This window comes from Zosterops lateralis, assembly GCF_965231275.1.
Source record: "Zosterops lateralis genome assembly, chromosome: 1".
Classification (NCBI taxonomy): Eukaryota; Metazoa; Chordata; class Aves; order Passeriformes; family Zosteropidae; genus Zosterops; species Zosterops lateralis.
In genome coordinates, this window is record NC_139762.1 from 101,753,521 (window position 1) to 101,769,807 (window position 16,287).

Below are 16,287 nucleotides of genomic sequence, written 5' to 3' on the forward strand. Positions count from 1 at the left end.
TTCAAAGAGCTAATGAAATATTATTAAAGTAGAGCATAAAGACACCATTTGCTGTGAAAAAAGAAGGCAAGGATTGCAGATTTGTTCTTCCTATAGTAAAGAGAAGGGTTTGCAATTGGTTTAAAATATAACAAAAAAAGAGAAAACAAAAGGAAGAAAATAAAAAAGAAATTAAAATGAAAAATTCAGAGTGAGACAGAAAGAGAGGGAGGAAAAGAAGAAAATTAAAAATAAAAAAATTAGTCACCAGAAGAAAAAGTCTGCATTTGACTAAAGTGGTAACCTTTGTGTTGCAGTCATTAAAATTTTCTGTTCACTCATGTTTACATCATGATTGATGAGAGCTATTTCACTTATTGCCTAGATATGCTATGTAATGAACAAAACAGGGCTTAAGGATTCCAAGACACTTTTCTGAAGTGGGAAGTATTTTCCATGGGAAAGTACTTCTTTTCCATGACTTGACTGACGCTGTAAGCCTGTGACATTATTCTTTGAGCAACTATATTATTTCATAATTGACTATTTAATACCTAGGCCCTTCTGCTTACTGAAGATTATTTCTTACGAAAGGTGATCAGCATTAAACTGGTGGACACATACACTGATAAGAAAGGTGACTTCTGACACATTTCTACATTTCTAGGTAATCCAGTAATATTTTTGTCTGATTTTATCTGAATACATCATTGTAATTGAGACAATGCTTTGAGCTCAGAATTCACAAGAACTGCCTGACTTTAAATTATCAGCTAACCCAGGCACATAAAACCTGATAAGATCTTCAAATTCCCTGTAAAGACAAGCTGTTTGTGATTTAGAACTGCACAGTTTGGAAAAACCTGCAATGTAACAGAATTCCCTGAAGCAACAGAAAATGGCAAGTGGAAAAACGAAACAAAAGCAAACAAATGTTGAATTTGAAAAGTGAATAAACCCCTCCCCTATCTTCATCCAAGTTGTAATGTACACACAGCTGATCTAACCTTTCAGAATTGATAAAACACCCCTCAGATTTGGCTCACTAAGTAGGCCTCAAGGGTTTCCATGAGTGTATCTCGGCTGCTCTAGTTAATATAGTTTGAATAGAAGATAAGAGAGAAACAAAGCTCACATAATAAGATTTTAATTCTGCTACAAGGCAACACTGACATCACATTTAACTACAAGATAAAAGCCAGAGTACACTGGCGAGCACAGATGGAACACAAATATTTTGCACACTGTTGTTTTTCCCTGTGGATAAGATAGAACTTTTCAAGGGGAGTAAGAGCAGTAGGGTATGCTAAAACAGATAAAGGTCTACTTGCAGTGCCCTTTCAAAAAACACGATAGCACTTCATTGTGCTGGCTCATTACATTTTTTGATCTTCACAGGAAGCTCTGGTGCCTCGATGTCTGCTTTGCTTGTTTGCAAATACACTGTTTGCTAGCATATGTAAAGTCAATCAGTCATTCCTCGGGGCTTGACTTTTAGGCCAGCATTTTCCTTGTTCTAAAGAAAAATATCTCCTATCTAAAAGCTACATGTCTATTTACCACTATTCCTGGCTGGCTTCCAGTCCCTGAGCTTATCATTTGCTACACTCCTGCTTCAGGGAGAGCAGTAATGGGACACAGCAGAGCCACTGAGAACTTCCACAGCAACGGGAGCTCCTGCTACTCCACTATTCAAAAATCCTGGCTCTGTGTTTTAAAGTTAAATTTCCTTTTCCCAGACATCCCTCTGCAGGTTCTCACTCTGTAATTGCTTCCTGTCAATCATCTTCCCTTTGGACAACTGCACACTTACTGGAAACGTGGATAAAAACTTCAAAAAAATCGTGTTGATCCTAGACAATTTCCCATCTGTCTGAGAAACTACTCAAAGAATAATACAGAGTATTTAAAAGCACATAAAGATAATCAGCATAAAAACAGTAGAGGTAGTAATGGGATTGACAATGATGACAAGTGTTGCTGTCAACTGTAAACCTAATTATTTTTAGTTTGCTCACTGTACACTGACAGACAGCAGACCTTCAATACAGCCCCAAGACTACTCGTTAGAACAGTGTCTGCTTAGGCACACTAATGAAGGGCAGCAGCTCACCAACCTGAATTGCCTTATTTTGATGTTTGAAATGTATATACAGCACTTTCTCATTCCGAGAGAGGCAGAAATTCATCAACCAGGCTTAAAACCAGACAGTTCATTCAAATATATAATACAGTGAACTGAGGCTACTCAAACGACCCAGGCTCAGCTAATGGGTAATGTGTAGTGGAAGTACTCTGTGGAAGTTAACAATGAGGGAGGGACAAAAAGGGCTGCTGTCCCTAAATGCTCTTATTTGAAGAGCAGTTCCACATAATTCAACTAACATCAGGTAGGTGGTATTAATATTTTCTCAGTAGAAAAATACAACACATATGTGACAATTCCACTACAGCATGTATCCACAGGAGCTTATTGATGGACATTTGGATTGTCCAGTTCTCTTTCCATCTAATCAGCTACTTTATTCCTGATGCCCAAGAGAGAAACTTCCAAAGAGCTTTGAAAAGTCTACTGAACTTGTACTGACCTTGTGCAATACAATGGGGTCACTGAATGTCCTAGGGCAAGTATCTCGTTCTTCTCATTTATCACTCACACAGCTACATTCAGAGAATACCCTCTGAAAGTGAAATAAATACTGAACTAACTAACAGGAAAAAATCTATCTCCAGCAATAATGATGGAGATAGGAATTTGAATGTCATGAGTTACTTACTGGGCAGATGTGCAACAAGAATGTCTCTTCTCCTCTACTTTGGTGGTGTTTTACAATTGCTATGTACAAGCAATGGCAGAGTTTAGTAAATTAACAACCCAAATGTAATACAGCAAACAGAATCCAGAAGGGAAAAAAAAAAAAAAAAAGAAGAAGAAGGGAAGAAAAGTGGCATTGTTTGACAGAACAGTCTTTTTTCTAAAGGACAGTATGTGGGGGACATGAAGGTGAGTTGTTTATGAAGTAAAGAGAGCTAACTGAAAAGTTACCAAGTCTATGTTAATACAAATAGATTATGAGACATGAAACTTAGAGAAATAAAGGGTCAGTCACAAAGAGAAAATCAGTGCAAAATATTCAGAGCCTATTCAGAGCCTTAAGAACAGAAAAGGAGCAATCTGCAAAGGAGCAAAATCTATTCAAAGCATAGTTCTGCATTTAGATCCCACCTATGACATTATTCTGTGGACTTTTTCCTAGTGTGCGGAACCCCTCTAAACACATCACCTAGCTACTCTTTTGTTCAGATTCTGATCTTGCTGAGTATCAAAACAATTAAGATTGAGGTTTAATGATTTGATGTGTAATTTTGGCTTCTGCAATCAGCTTCTTGATTTTATCTTTTGGCATAAACTGAACAAAACACAACAATTTATCAGCTATCTGTGGACATTTCAAGATTTATATACATTGCAGCTCTAAATTTTTACTCTACATTTCCTTTCATTAGAACATTGCACTCAAGCTAGATTAATTGAGGCAAGCCAACATTGTAACAGCTCTGTTGAATAGCAGCAGATGCCTTTATTCTCTGCATCCCTCTATAAAACAAAACTTTAAAAAATTTGAGTCTCTATATAAATATTTCCCTTAGAAGACAATACAAAGATTCTGGGCATCTGTTTCTCATTAAGCCAATTACTAGTTGTTTAAAATAACAACCCAGTAAAGTCCATTTCTATTAGATTTATTAATAAACTCTATGAGCCGAATTCTGCAAATGAAACAAGACAAAATGATGAAGAGTGAGCTAGATGGGCAAGGGTGACCTGGCACTAAAATGTTTCAATCCTGACATTAGGTGGAATAATAAATATCCAATCTAAACCTCCCCTGGCACCAACTTGGTGCTGTTTACTTTTGTCCTGTTGCTTGCTACCTGGGAAAAGAGACCCACCCCCACCTGGTTACAACCTTATTTCAGGTAGCTGAAGAGATAGGTAAGGTCTTACATGTCCCACTCTGGCTCCCTACCTTGCCCTAGGTAAACCCAAATCTTAGTTCCATAAGAATATATTTAAAAGTATATCTGAGATAATACCGCCAAAAAAGTATAGGTGTTCTTTTTTTTTTTTTTTTTTTTTTTTTGTTTTGTTTTGTTTTGTTTTTGTTAGGTATCTGAATTTGGGAGCTATCACTCTCTATAACTTCACTGTAGTCATAATAGCTGGCAACTAAACTTGTCATACCACTTAAAATACAAACACCTGATCTGATACCAGATCAAACTTGAATTCCAGCATAAATCAAGATAATTTTTCTGTTTTTCATTAGAAGATGCTGAAACTTTCCAGGCGTGGGCAGAAACTGTATGGTGAATTAAGTACTTCACTACTTTATGCACATGAATTTCAGCTTTTAAAAATGTGGTGTGTATTAATGACAATCAAAATAGTACTTTCTGTGGAGTATTTTTTCCCTTTTTCTTCATGAAAACAGAGGAAACCAATCTTTTTTTTTTTTTTTTTTTTTTTTTTTTTTTTTTTTTTTTTTACTATAGCACTATTAAGCTTGAGCACTCCAAAACACTGCTGCTCCACACTAAAACAGTCATATGGGTAGCACTATCCAAATATTTCATGACACCAAAAAAATGATGCTACTATTGGACTTCCAGATTTGTCAGTCAGGTTTCCAGGGACTCCGGCAGGGAGTGAGTATAAATACTGAGGAAGCACAAGCAGACCTTTGTGTCAGTGTGCAGTAAGACAAAAACTTGGTAACTTCATTAGTTTCTTGGCCCTTGGAAAATGACTATTTTTTAAAGATTCAACCTGATCCCCTACCAGATATTTAAGGCAATTCTACTGTAGCGTAGCAGCTAAAAGAAAGCATACTCCTAGTTATGTCAAAATGAAAGACATATGCTTCCCAACTAGACTGTCCTTCTACCTCAGCAATGCTCAAATATCAATTAATGGCAGGAATAAAATGTTATTTAAAAATGTCATAAAAAAATAAAAAACCACACAGTATTAATAAAAAAGAAATAAAAGCAATCCACAAAACAGTTAAACTTTAGAGAAGCCCTAAATCCTGCACATAGCATAGCGTTTCTACTTTCTTTGTGTGCCAGAGATACATGTTCTTAGTAAATACCAGTAAAATAAACACAAATGCTGTGCAGAAAACTGACAAATGGAGGAAAAACATGTCAATCTCAAACCAGATCTACAATTAAACATATAAAAAGCATGAGCAATTTATGTGATTTTCCTTGTATTCAAACACTTTTGTATGTTCTAGCTACTGTCGCTTCTATAGACTTGATTCACAATGTAACCATCAAAACTTAAAATTTGAGCAGCTGATGTAAAAGAAGAGACAATTAAAAAGTCAGTGGCAAAACTGAAATGTGTAGAAAACTACTAGGAAAGCAGAAAGACACCAAATTTGCTTAGATTTTAAATGTGTTTCCCAGTGCAAAACCAAAGCAAATGCTTTGGTGTGGTTTGGAAGCTCAACCTATTTAATTGCAAAATTCAGATAATGGTGCCTCTTCTGCTGTCCAAAACATGAGAAGAAGTGGTTTACTGCGCACACCAGGAGTTTAATTCCACTACTTCAATGTACCGTAAATAATACAACTCTCTTGAAAGGGTCTAATTAATAGAAACAAGATTCTTTGCAGAATAAAGTACTGCTCAGAATAAAGGCTCAAGGATTAGGCTTTAGCACAGCAACTACATGCATTTTATATAAAAATATTTTACAACTGAATTTCTTTTTTTCCTCTTTCCCTTTTTAGCATCATCAAGCTACAGTCCCAGTCCACAGCAGTCTTGCAGTCCACCAGTAAGGCAGTGGACCAGGAGAATAGCTAAAGAAATAGAGAATAGCTAAAAGAAACTAAGTAGAAAAAACACTGAGGATGCTATCTGACTTAAGGAGCAGTTTGTGTTCTTTATAAAATGAAGTGATGTTAATTCTATGAAACTGACTACCAGTTGGGGAAAAAAAGAGAAAGAATTACCATTTCACACCACATTGTTTGCTGATATACAGGAGCACTCATTTATTTTTTTTTCCTTTTTGCATGAGTTAACAGCCATACTGGGTCAAACTAGAGGTCCATACAGCTGATTAGTTTTTCTCTACAACAGAACTAGTAGCAGATGTTTACAAAAAAGTATAAAGAATAGAGCAAATAGAGAGTGAATCTTTCCCCAGCATAGCCTTTTAGCTTCTAGCAATCAATGGCTTTCCTGAGCAATCTCTTCCTCAGCCAGAAACTACACACAGCCATTGTGTTTAATAATGAATTTGTCTAGCCCATTTTTTAACCCATTTATAATTTTGGCTTCACAGCATCTTGAGGCAATGAGCTCCACGATGTAATTATGTGCTGTGTGAAAAATATTTCCTTTTGTTCATTCTAAACCTGCTGCTTAATAGCTTTGTTGGGTGCTCCTGATTCCCTGTATTGTAAGAAATATTGAATAATTGCTGCTAGCATTGCAGAAGTAACACTGATCTCTGGCACAGCTCTGAATATCCTAAGGGGGTATTACAACAGCCAGGAATGAGTTACATTTCACTGTCCTGGAAAGAAAGTAGAGACTTGGTACTGGAGCTGATAAAGCAGCTCTGTGTCACTTTTAAGGATTTCCTTACTCATATAATCTTTACGTAGTTTATTATGCCAACCTTAGGTAAGCTGTGTACAACAGTGTTAGACACAGCATAAAAGCTGGAGTTGAAGTGTGAGTAGGTGAATGAGCAAAAACACAAACCCGAATTGCAGAATTTTACTTTAGTTTTCTTTGTCCAGCTTGACAAGAGACACCAGTGAAAAATAGAAACAGCTGAAGATAAAAAAAATCAAGGCTAACTGAACAAAAGCTCAGCAGATATCACAGCCTAATGCAGTGGACAATGTTTTAAAATACTTTTCAAGAAAACAATACACTAAAGTGTTCTGGCAATGACTAATGGTTGACAGCAAACAGAAGAGCAATACTGGGATCACAAAAGACTGAAGAACTGTTGCATATAGACTTTCTCAAGATTAGAAAGCATGTGTCTCAACTTGCCAATCATGCATAGATTCAGAGGACTTCGGAGGGACATGAAAAATCTAAAAAGATCTTTCTTTGCACTACAAACTTTTCCCCATCTATTTAAGCCCCCTCTGTTCCTTTCTAACTAATCAGGTGTCTGGATCTGACCTACCTTTTTAACATTTGTTATATCATACTGGAAATCTGTTGCTTGTCCATAATTTTTGCCAAGAAAAAGCACAGTGGTGGCTCATGTAGATATTTAGTGTAAACAATCTGAATGGTTATATTATCTCCTACCAAAAGCTCTGTGATACAACCAAGTATTTAAGCATCAAAGGCAAAGTTTTACTGTTGTCATCTCCCAGACTAATCAGAAACTATGCTTACTTCAGGAACCAATACTGCACTGTGTGGAAGCTTCCACCATCCGAAATCAAGCAGTAGGAGGCATTCCATTCGGAAAGAAACCCTTTACACACAGAACAGAGAAATCTACAATTTCATGTAAAGAGCTTATGCCCCCTTTACTGCAGGCTCCCTTTGTTAGCTGAAGGCAGCCATAGCTATGTCTGCCTCTGAACAGCCCCTGTGCATCAAGGAAGGTCCTCACTTTTTATTCCCTTTGTTGTGTGGTGTAAGAGCAGAGACTGCCTGTCTCTTGGAGACTCAGAATTCTCTCTCTTGCAGATACAAGTAATTATTTTCTGTAATATATTAAGAACAGTTATTATAGCATAGGCAAATAGCTTAAAGCTAGGTGAGTAATAACTGAGCTCAGCTGATTTTAACAGAAACATGCCATTTATTTTTAACACAGACCAAAGCAGAGCACTGTCAGTCATGAATCTTTTTAAGATTTTAAGAGGAAGAAACTGTACCATTTTTGTGGACAGATATTCAAGCTTCTTCACCATTATATGAGCATATCTATGATGTCTCCTGTGTGGCTTCCATTTTTGTAAATAGTAAAATGTAAAACAGGAAAGAAGGTATATTCAAAGCAACTTCAAAACAGTCCCTTAAATCCTTTTAAAACCAACTGAACTTGAACATGTTCTTAAGGTCTTCTCTGTCTTGGCTTCCAAATCACGTGCAGACCTAAACCTTTCAGCTTTTGTATGTGGATTTAAAACGAGTGACTCTGACCTGATGTTTCTGTTTTGTGAAGAATTGTCAATATCATGAATTTTCATCAGTCTTGAACCGAAATCCAAACCCAGTAACTCCAATAATTTTATGTAGTTGATGCTGCCATCATGCCATTTCTGAAATACTGACTCTCACTGACAGTATTTCACAAGTCCCCAAGGCCAGGCTGCTTTTCCTTCTGCCCACCTCCTGGGCTGCTTTTTTTCCATGGGTACTATGCACTTCCCATCAGCTTTGCCCTGGAGGCCGATTTTCTGCCCATTGTTACCCTGCTAATCTTTGCCTGACCAAGGTGCCTGCATCTTCTCACAGCTGTTTAGCAGGCCATGTCCCCATCACCTCTGAAATGACTTACTGTGGACCCAGGGCAACCTCACTGTTAATTAATAATACAGATGCAGAGCCAAGCAGCTCAGAAAACAGCGCAGCCCCACAGCAGTGCAGGCAGGGGCATCATGGAGACCTGGCATCATGGGTGACCAGGGGAGCAGCTATCACACAGAGACAGAGGCAATAGGAAACCAGCAGGAGAGAAAATAAGCTTGCCAGCCCCCATGTATGCCCAATTATGATCTGGCAGATTTTCAGTGGACTTAACACTTCCCACAGACTCTTTTGGGCCCATCAAATCAGTACGCTGTTAAAAAAAAAAATATCATTCCTGCTAGAAAATGATGAACATCTGTTCTATAGACAGGACAATCACTAAAGCACTACAGGAAACATGGAAGAAGAAGTCATGTATTCCAGATAGAAAACTTTTAAAAAGATACTCTGAGCCACAGGCTACATAAAAAAACCAAATTTCGTTTCCTGAAAATTTTGTAATTGCTACTTTAACTTATTTAAAACAAATTCATTATAGAAAATATTGCATATTTTACATATGCTGTGGATAAAGCAATGCTAAATGAAAATCCCAATAGCTAAATTATGCTAATTCAATTTGAGAAGTGTTCCTCTCACTTTACGAACAGCCAGTAATAATGCTCTGGTCATGAGACCAGCAAAGGACTAAAATGTCTAATTATTTGTAGTGAATAAGTGCAATCTATAGAAAACACAGAGTGTATATATAATTAATAGATTATAATTGCATTTAACATCATCTGCATAATTTAAAATGGAATAACTACATGACTGATTTTTTATGTCTTTTTAAAGGGCACTAATAAAATATGAACAAGGTAAGAAGGCTTATATGGGTAGGAAGTAATGAATAATATCTTGAACATTAAAGCACAATATATTATTCTGTGTACATAAATTGGACCAATTCACTTTTGCAGGTGAAATGGGGAAAGTATGGTACATCAGCACTTTTCAAAAGTAAATAATATGTTAACTGAAGAAGGGATTACAGATTCTGATCAAATATTCAATGTCTTATTTGAATAATTAATAAGTCAGGCTGGTGCAAATATGCAGCAAATAGCCTGCAACGTTTCAAAAACTTTTCTTTCTTTCAAATCATACTTGCCACTAGCATTTACAATGTTTAACCTATCACCTTACTGCTGTGAGCATTAAAGCCATTCTTGCAGATTTCCCTCTGAAAATTCACCTTATGACTGAAATGACGTTCAGTGGCCTCATTTAGTTTCCTACTGTCGTGCTCAACAGCCCGTAACAATACACAGATTGGCTAAACCTGAAATTCAACCCTGATTTCAATAGGTACAGAGAGAGCATAAATTTGATACTAGCAAAAGCATAGAAGCAAGATCAGTCAGCAAAAATTACTTCACTAATGGACAACCAGAGTAAAATATACTGAGAAGTCTGCTTAGTACAGCTTGACTCCTCTCAACCTGTGGCTGCCAAAGGGGATGAAGGTAAGACAGGCAGGAGAATAATGTTCAAAAGATTAGCACATGCTAAAATAGTGGAATGATGCGTGTTTCTTATACATATGAATATATCCAAACATGTAGGAAGGAAGCAGTAGGATGGAAAAGGTCAGTTCTTCCCATTAATATCATATAACCCCTGTGTTAATTACTTGGACGTATCACATGTGGATACAGGATTTTCGAAGACCTGCTCAGTACTACGTTGACAATAATCACTGAAACTTAGAAACTATTTCTTTTATTGCTCCGTTTTTACACTGCACATGCCCACAAATCTTTCCAGAATAAACTAAGAAAGATGTTGCAATATCTTCAGAGAATAAAAGATCCTAATGATGGAGTTGTAGGTCAGGAAAGAGGGAGGAAGATAAAAACCAGTTTTGAAAAACTGCTGTGATGGCTGGACTCAAGATGGGAAAAAACCCCACAACCTCCTAAAGCAAATTGAAACTTTATTACCATGGGATAATTAAGTGCCAGAGGCACATCCACAAAACTGCATGCAACAGTTAAAATTACGCATTTTAAATGCTTATGTAGACTCACTCATTAAGGGTCAGGAATAACATCAGAGGTGCTTATCGTACTTTAAATTAGCTTTAGATTTTCAGTCCAGCTATGCTGAGATATGAAACAGAAGTCTGCTAAATATCTGATCATGGAAAAGACTCCCAGGGCATCTTCAGGATCAAGAGAAATGACATGTTACAGCACATTTTTCCTTGCTGACATATTTTGTACTCATTCATATGTTTGCCTCAGCATGAACCACGACTACCAGACTTAGTAGAAGCAGTGAATGATTGAAATAGCTGCCAGAGTTCCTACATAAGAACAACCTGCACTTGTTTATCCATCCAATTGATCAGCTTAAGAATCTATATCTCACAGCTTTTGAGTGGACCAACATGTTTCTGAGTGGATCTATACCACCAGTCTCTGTTTTAACTACTCAGGTAGATATAAGGGTCATCAATGATGCACTTTAAAACTACCAGGCTTTCCTTAAAGCACAGCCTAAACTTTACCTACAAGACTCATGAAGAAAAATATTTGGCTAAATTAGGTATCCTTGCTCTGGTTAGGTGTCCTTGCTGCCTAAGATCACACACAGTTCATACTGTTTAGGCTGCTGAGAAGAAGGTCCATACCCAAGTAAATCACAAGGTCCATACCCAAGTAAATCACAGACTGATCAGTACAAAAAAAAAAAATCACAGCATGAGCAAACAGCTGCCTACATCCCACTGAGAGTAATCCTAAGGATACTGAAAGTGTTCTAGTCTATAAACCTCCGCAATTTTATTATTCAAACAGATAAAAGCACAAAGCCTTTCTAATGAAGCCATGACCTGAGTAAATCTATTTTCTGTGATAAGAATAAATTCTAATTAAACTTGCTTAAACAAAACAAATCATAGAGCTGTTTCTGCATATACATGCACTTTTATTTAAATTGGAGGAGCATGCATTTAGGATGCGTGGGAGAGGAAAACTGTGATTTAGAAAGTTGTGGGACATCTTGATCACTGGGCAGTTAACCACACTGTGACATAAGGCAGTGTCACGTGAATGATATTAAGCACTGTGACAGCACTTCTCATACATGTGAAATCTGTTAAGAAGAGAAATTCAGGGTGATAAAGGATAGGTATAGAATTGCATAAAGCTCACTGACAACAGACATTCAGCAAACTAAGTGTCCTTCCTCTGAATAGAAAAAAATCCCAAACTGCCATACAGTTAAAATTGTTGACAACTGATTCTTGCTGATCAACAACTGGAAGTCACCTATCCTTCTACAAGACTTAAATGGATATTGCCATGCACTGGGAAGCTGTCACTACTAACATAGGCTATGCACCAGTGAATGTCATTTCAGGTTTGGGATTACTTTATTTCAACAATTTGGTATTGATCTGGAGTACCTTAGAATTTAAAAACCAAAACATGCTTTGCAGATAAGGCAGTTGCTCGTTTCTACTGCTTCTTTCAACTTTCCTACATATGATCTCTGCAGCGTCAAGACTTCCTGTGCTCAAGTGTCTGGGATAATCCCAACCAGGATGAAGTTAGCTGGAATTTTTGGAAGGCTTTTGCAGACCCCACAGCAGTGTGAAGAAAGTGGTTATGTCTGAACAAAGCTCTTTGATAAAAGAGGAGCACATGCCTCATATAAAGGACCTCTATATCCCCATTTATTGGGGTTTATTGCTTGTTGTGGATGAGAGAACACTTACATAATACATGGCTTAACCAAACCACCGCAACTTGCCAATATTAAAGATTAACAATGGAACTGGGAATTCTGGGATTGTTCTGAGCTCCATCTAAACATGAATCTTGAAAAAACCCCATAAAACCAGTGAACTCTATGGATGAATATTTCTAACAATTTTCCAGTATGCCATTTTCACTGGACAAGCTCCCACTATTTCACTTCTATCTCTATCTCTGTTATGTTTATAATACCAAATGAGTTTTCCTCTGTATTACAAAACCAGAGAGAAACAGTTACCTACTCCTGGTTCTGGAAGACACAGATGCTGTCCTTCCTGTATTTACACTGTGGATTAATGCCCCCATCACACCCAGTGTTCCAGGGTCTTTCTGTTTTCTGTGTAACTTGTGCCTTGTGGGACAGAAAATAACCTGCACTGATTGTGGTACTGACTGTCTCAGCTGGTGTTGCAGAATATCAAATAAAATCAGGGAAAAAGGTGTGATAAAAATGCCCAGGTTGGAGGTGAGAAAGATTAGTTGGAGTCACAAGAAACATGCAGGAAAAAATAAGAGCCAGATGGGTCCTACCAGTAGCTATAATAACATAACATTTAAAAAATCCTCAATTTTTCTACTATTTTCAAGATTTCAGAACAGGGCCCCAGAAGCACAAGTCTTTAAAGTGTCACGTGGCAGTAAATTTGCCTTCCAGCTGGAACCAAAGAGAAAGAAAAATGCAACTGGGGACTGGATATGAGTGACAGGATTCTAGTCTGTTATGGCTTTGCATGACAGCAGAAAATGAAAATTATATCGGACTTCTTTCAAAGTCACACTATTCTAAGAGTGGTTTGGAGAAAAAAAATCCCAAAGTAGGCACCTGTGGGGCAAACATCCTCCATGAAAAAAATCCTGCTTGTCTGCAATACTTTCTGCCTCCCCAAGCAAGGATCTGCATTTCTATTGGCTTTAGAGGGTTTTTCGTTTCTTAAAACACTATTTCGTTTCTTAAAACCATTCTGTATTTATCCCAGATATTCCACTGACCAATGAAATTTTTTCAGCCAGTTGGGTTTTACTGATGATTACCACATCTACCTTAGCTTATCTGCATTAGCATATCTTCTGAAGTTCCATTTAAATGATACACTGCTACTAAAACAGAATTTTTCATACTCCCAATTATTTTTAACACTCATCTCCAAATTCTCTTTAAATTACACATTTTTTTTACTATCACCTTTGACTACAATCACCCAAGGTATAGGTGAACAATGACTATGGTCAGATAACCTATTTTTAAATACTTTTACCAATCTATAACAGGTGCTCAGAAGTGCTAAACTGAAATGAATTGTTTAACACACATTAGATGCCGTATTTCAAGCTCCTGACCTTGACAGGCACCCTGAACCCATATTCATCTATTTAACTATGATAATTTAGACAGTACAGTTACACTGGTGCAACACATCAGAATGAAGACCATGCAGCACAGAAGGAACATATTCAGTGCAGTTTATCTTGACAGTATATAACATTACTGTATTTGAAATAGTATTGTTTTAATCATATAAAACAATTTCTGGACTGAAATAGTTAACTGCCAGAAAACCTTGAGAAAAAGATGTGTCCAACAGAAGAGGAGGAGAGGGAAGATGAGACAGATGACAGGGAGGAAAGCCTTAAAGATAAAGCTACATGGAAGAAGCTTTTTTAAAATTTTGTTATTGACACAGCCCTGTTAGTGACAGTAAGTGAGGCTGATCTGAGCAGGACACTCTTTGCAAATTTTGGCTTTTCAAAGGAACCTCTGGTTTTGAGATAATGGAAGCTCAGAACTCCCTGTCATGGAACATAATGTGAAATTGATTTTTCAAGGCTTTATCTACACAAAGTTGCACTGGTTTAATTAAAGGTGTGTTTTAAAATCAATTTTGTTAAAGCAGTCCAAGCTCCTGTGTGGACACTCTGAAATCGATCTGGAACTGTCTTCTGTCAACTAACCTCAATTTGGCAAAGAACCACTTTACACTGAGTAGTCACCAATTTAAGTTGATCCAAAAACAGGGTTAAAAATAAAACTTATCTGAAATTGTAAGACTTTAATGAATTTATCTATTTCTGCCCTAGCTACGCCAAGCCATGCCAGTCTCCAGTAGACTAATTGATCTGTTTGGAAGCAGATGAACTTGTTGCTTGGATTTATGGCCCTTTGACAGATGGATGTTTCTGAGAAAGGATACAGTGAAATCCCTGTGAAAGCATGGAGTCTAAAACCAAAAGGCGACAGGTGTAAGGAGGAAGAAATGATGAATTGCGGAAACCACTTTTCCCTTTTCTAGTTACTTTGTTTCTTTAATGCAGAAAGAAGATGAGCAAGGAGGCTCCTTCATGACCAGTAAAAGCTCTCCTATGCTGTAGTACTGGGGAACAGAATAAATAATCCACAATCAGTGTAGGGGTGCTTGGGAAATCAGGCCAATATTATCCTGCCAGTCTAACATCTAACATCACTGGAACTGAGCTAAAAATCTCTCCTTTCTTAAGGGTCTGGCAGGGGATAGAAAGCATTTTAAAGACTGACTGCAGACTAGCTATGTGGAAATTTCCCCGAGTTTTAGGATTTCTGCGCAATCCCGACCACTCCCACTTCACTAGGCTGCAAATGAAAATGTGCATTTAACTCCACAGCTTACAGAAATGCATTCATGTTCTTTCCACATCTGAGAAAGAGATGGGAAAGCAGGCAGTGAAGCTGCTACTGCTGTGGCCCTAAGGACATGTCTGCATGTGCTCTGGTTCTACAGACAGGAACAATATCGGTCTCTCCAGCCAAGAGCAAGGGCCTGATCCCTCTTGAGGGAACAGGACCCTTCTCCCAGAAGAACAAGAAGGTAAAATCCTGCAGAACAGTGTGTTCCTCCAAGCTCCCAAGTATTGGGCACTATAGATACTCAGTATCCCAAGTGGGTAAAACCTAATGCAGAGCTGAGCAGTGAGCAAGTACCAGCCTGCCATTGCTCTAAAATGATTTTTCAACATTTATCCTTTGTGTCAGTTATGCTACACCAAAAACTTGTGCATGACACCAATAGGACTTAAAATCACATATATGTGCTTAGATGGTGAACTACAGCCTGAATTATTGAGAATGGTGGCCCTAATTATTAGGTTTTATTTTAAAGCATTTAAAACTATGCATGATGGCAAGTGTCCTTGCATTCCTCTGAAGTGCTCCTAATGGGCAATGTGCTACTTTACTTTCTGTTCTGTTCCACAGATTTATTTTCAGAGTGAATCCTGTGTGAATTTCTCCTGAATCAAACCCTTTCCCTGGTGAGACTATATAATCCTGCTTTCTTGTTAGAGCAAAAACCATCTATGAGACTTCATTCAAAACAAATCCCCTGTCAAACTATTTCTTCTTTTTCATTTGGACATTTATCCTTCTGATAATAAATAAGGAAGAAATTCTTTTGTTGTCTAGTTCAAATTTGTAAAGAGGACAGTATTAGTCTGACAGAAATGTAAACAAAGAGATTTGCAACCTTTGCAGTGCTAGAATATATTGGGCAGTCATTCACTGCATATGGAGGAAAAAACAGCATTACTGCAGTAGTTCAACGGAAAAAAACCCTCAAATATATGGCTAGTTGTAGTTCATTCTGATTATAACAATTTCCATATATAAAGAGGAGCTTTTCAGTTCCAGCTTCACTATTTTAAGTCCTCCTTCCCTGCCACAATTAACAAACTGCACCCTGATGTATTGCATCTACTGGCATTAGTCATGACTACACCTACTGTCTGTAATGGGACACCATTCATCAGCTTGGTAGGCTGAAAATTAAGTGATTTTCCTGGAAATTGTTTCTCAGCAGAATCATTTGATCCACTGTAGTTAAAAAGCTATGTCATTGGTTGCACTATCAATTCCATTTTACGGTCTTGATTTTGTGTTTTTTTAATAAATTAATTGCAGTTTTCCTCTAGGCTTAATGCTGGTATAAAAGGTTTTGG

General features: G+C 37.4%; 1 protein-coding gene across 9 annotated transcripts in view; it reads right to left on the bottom strand.

The window, feature by feature from the left end:
* PTPRM (protein tyrosine phosphatase receptor type M) overlaps positions 1 to 16,287 on the bottom strand; it is a 437,540-nt gene that overhangs the window by 68,670 nt on the left and 352,583 nt on the right. The gene's annotated exons all lie outside the window — the stretch shown is intronic.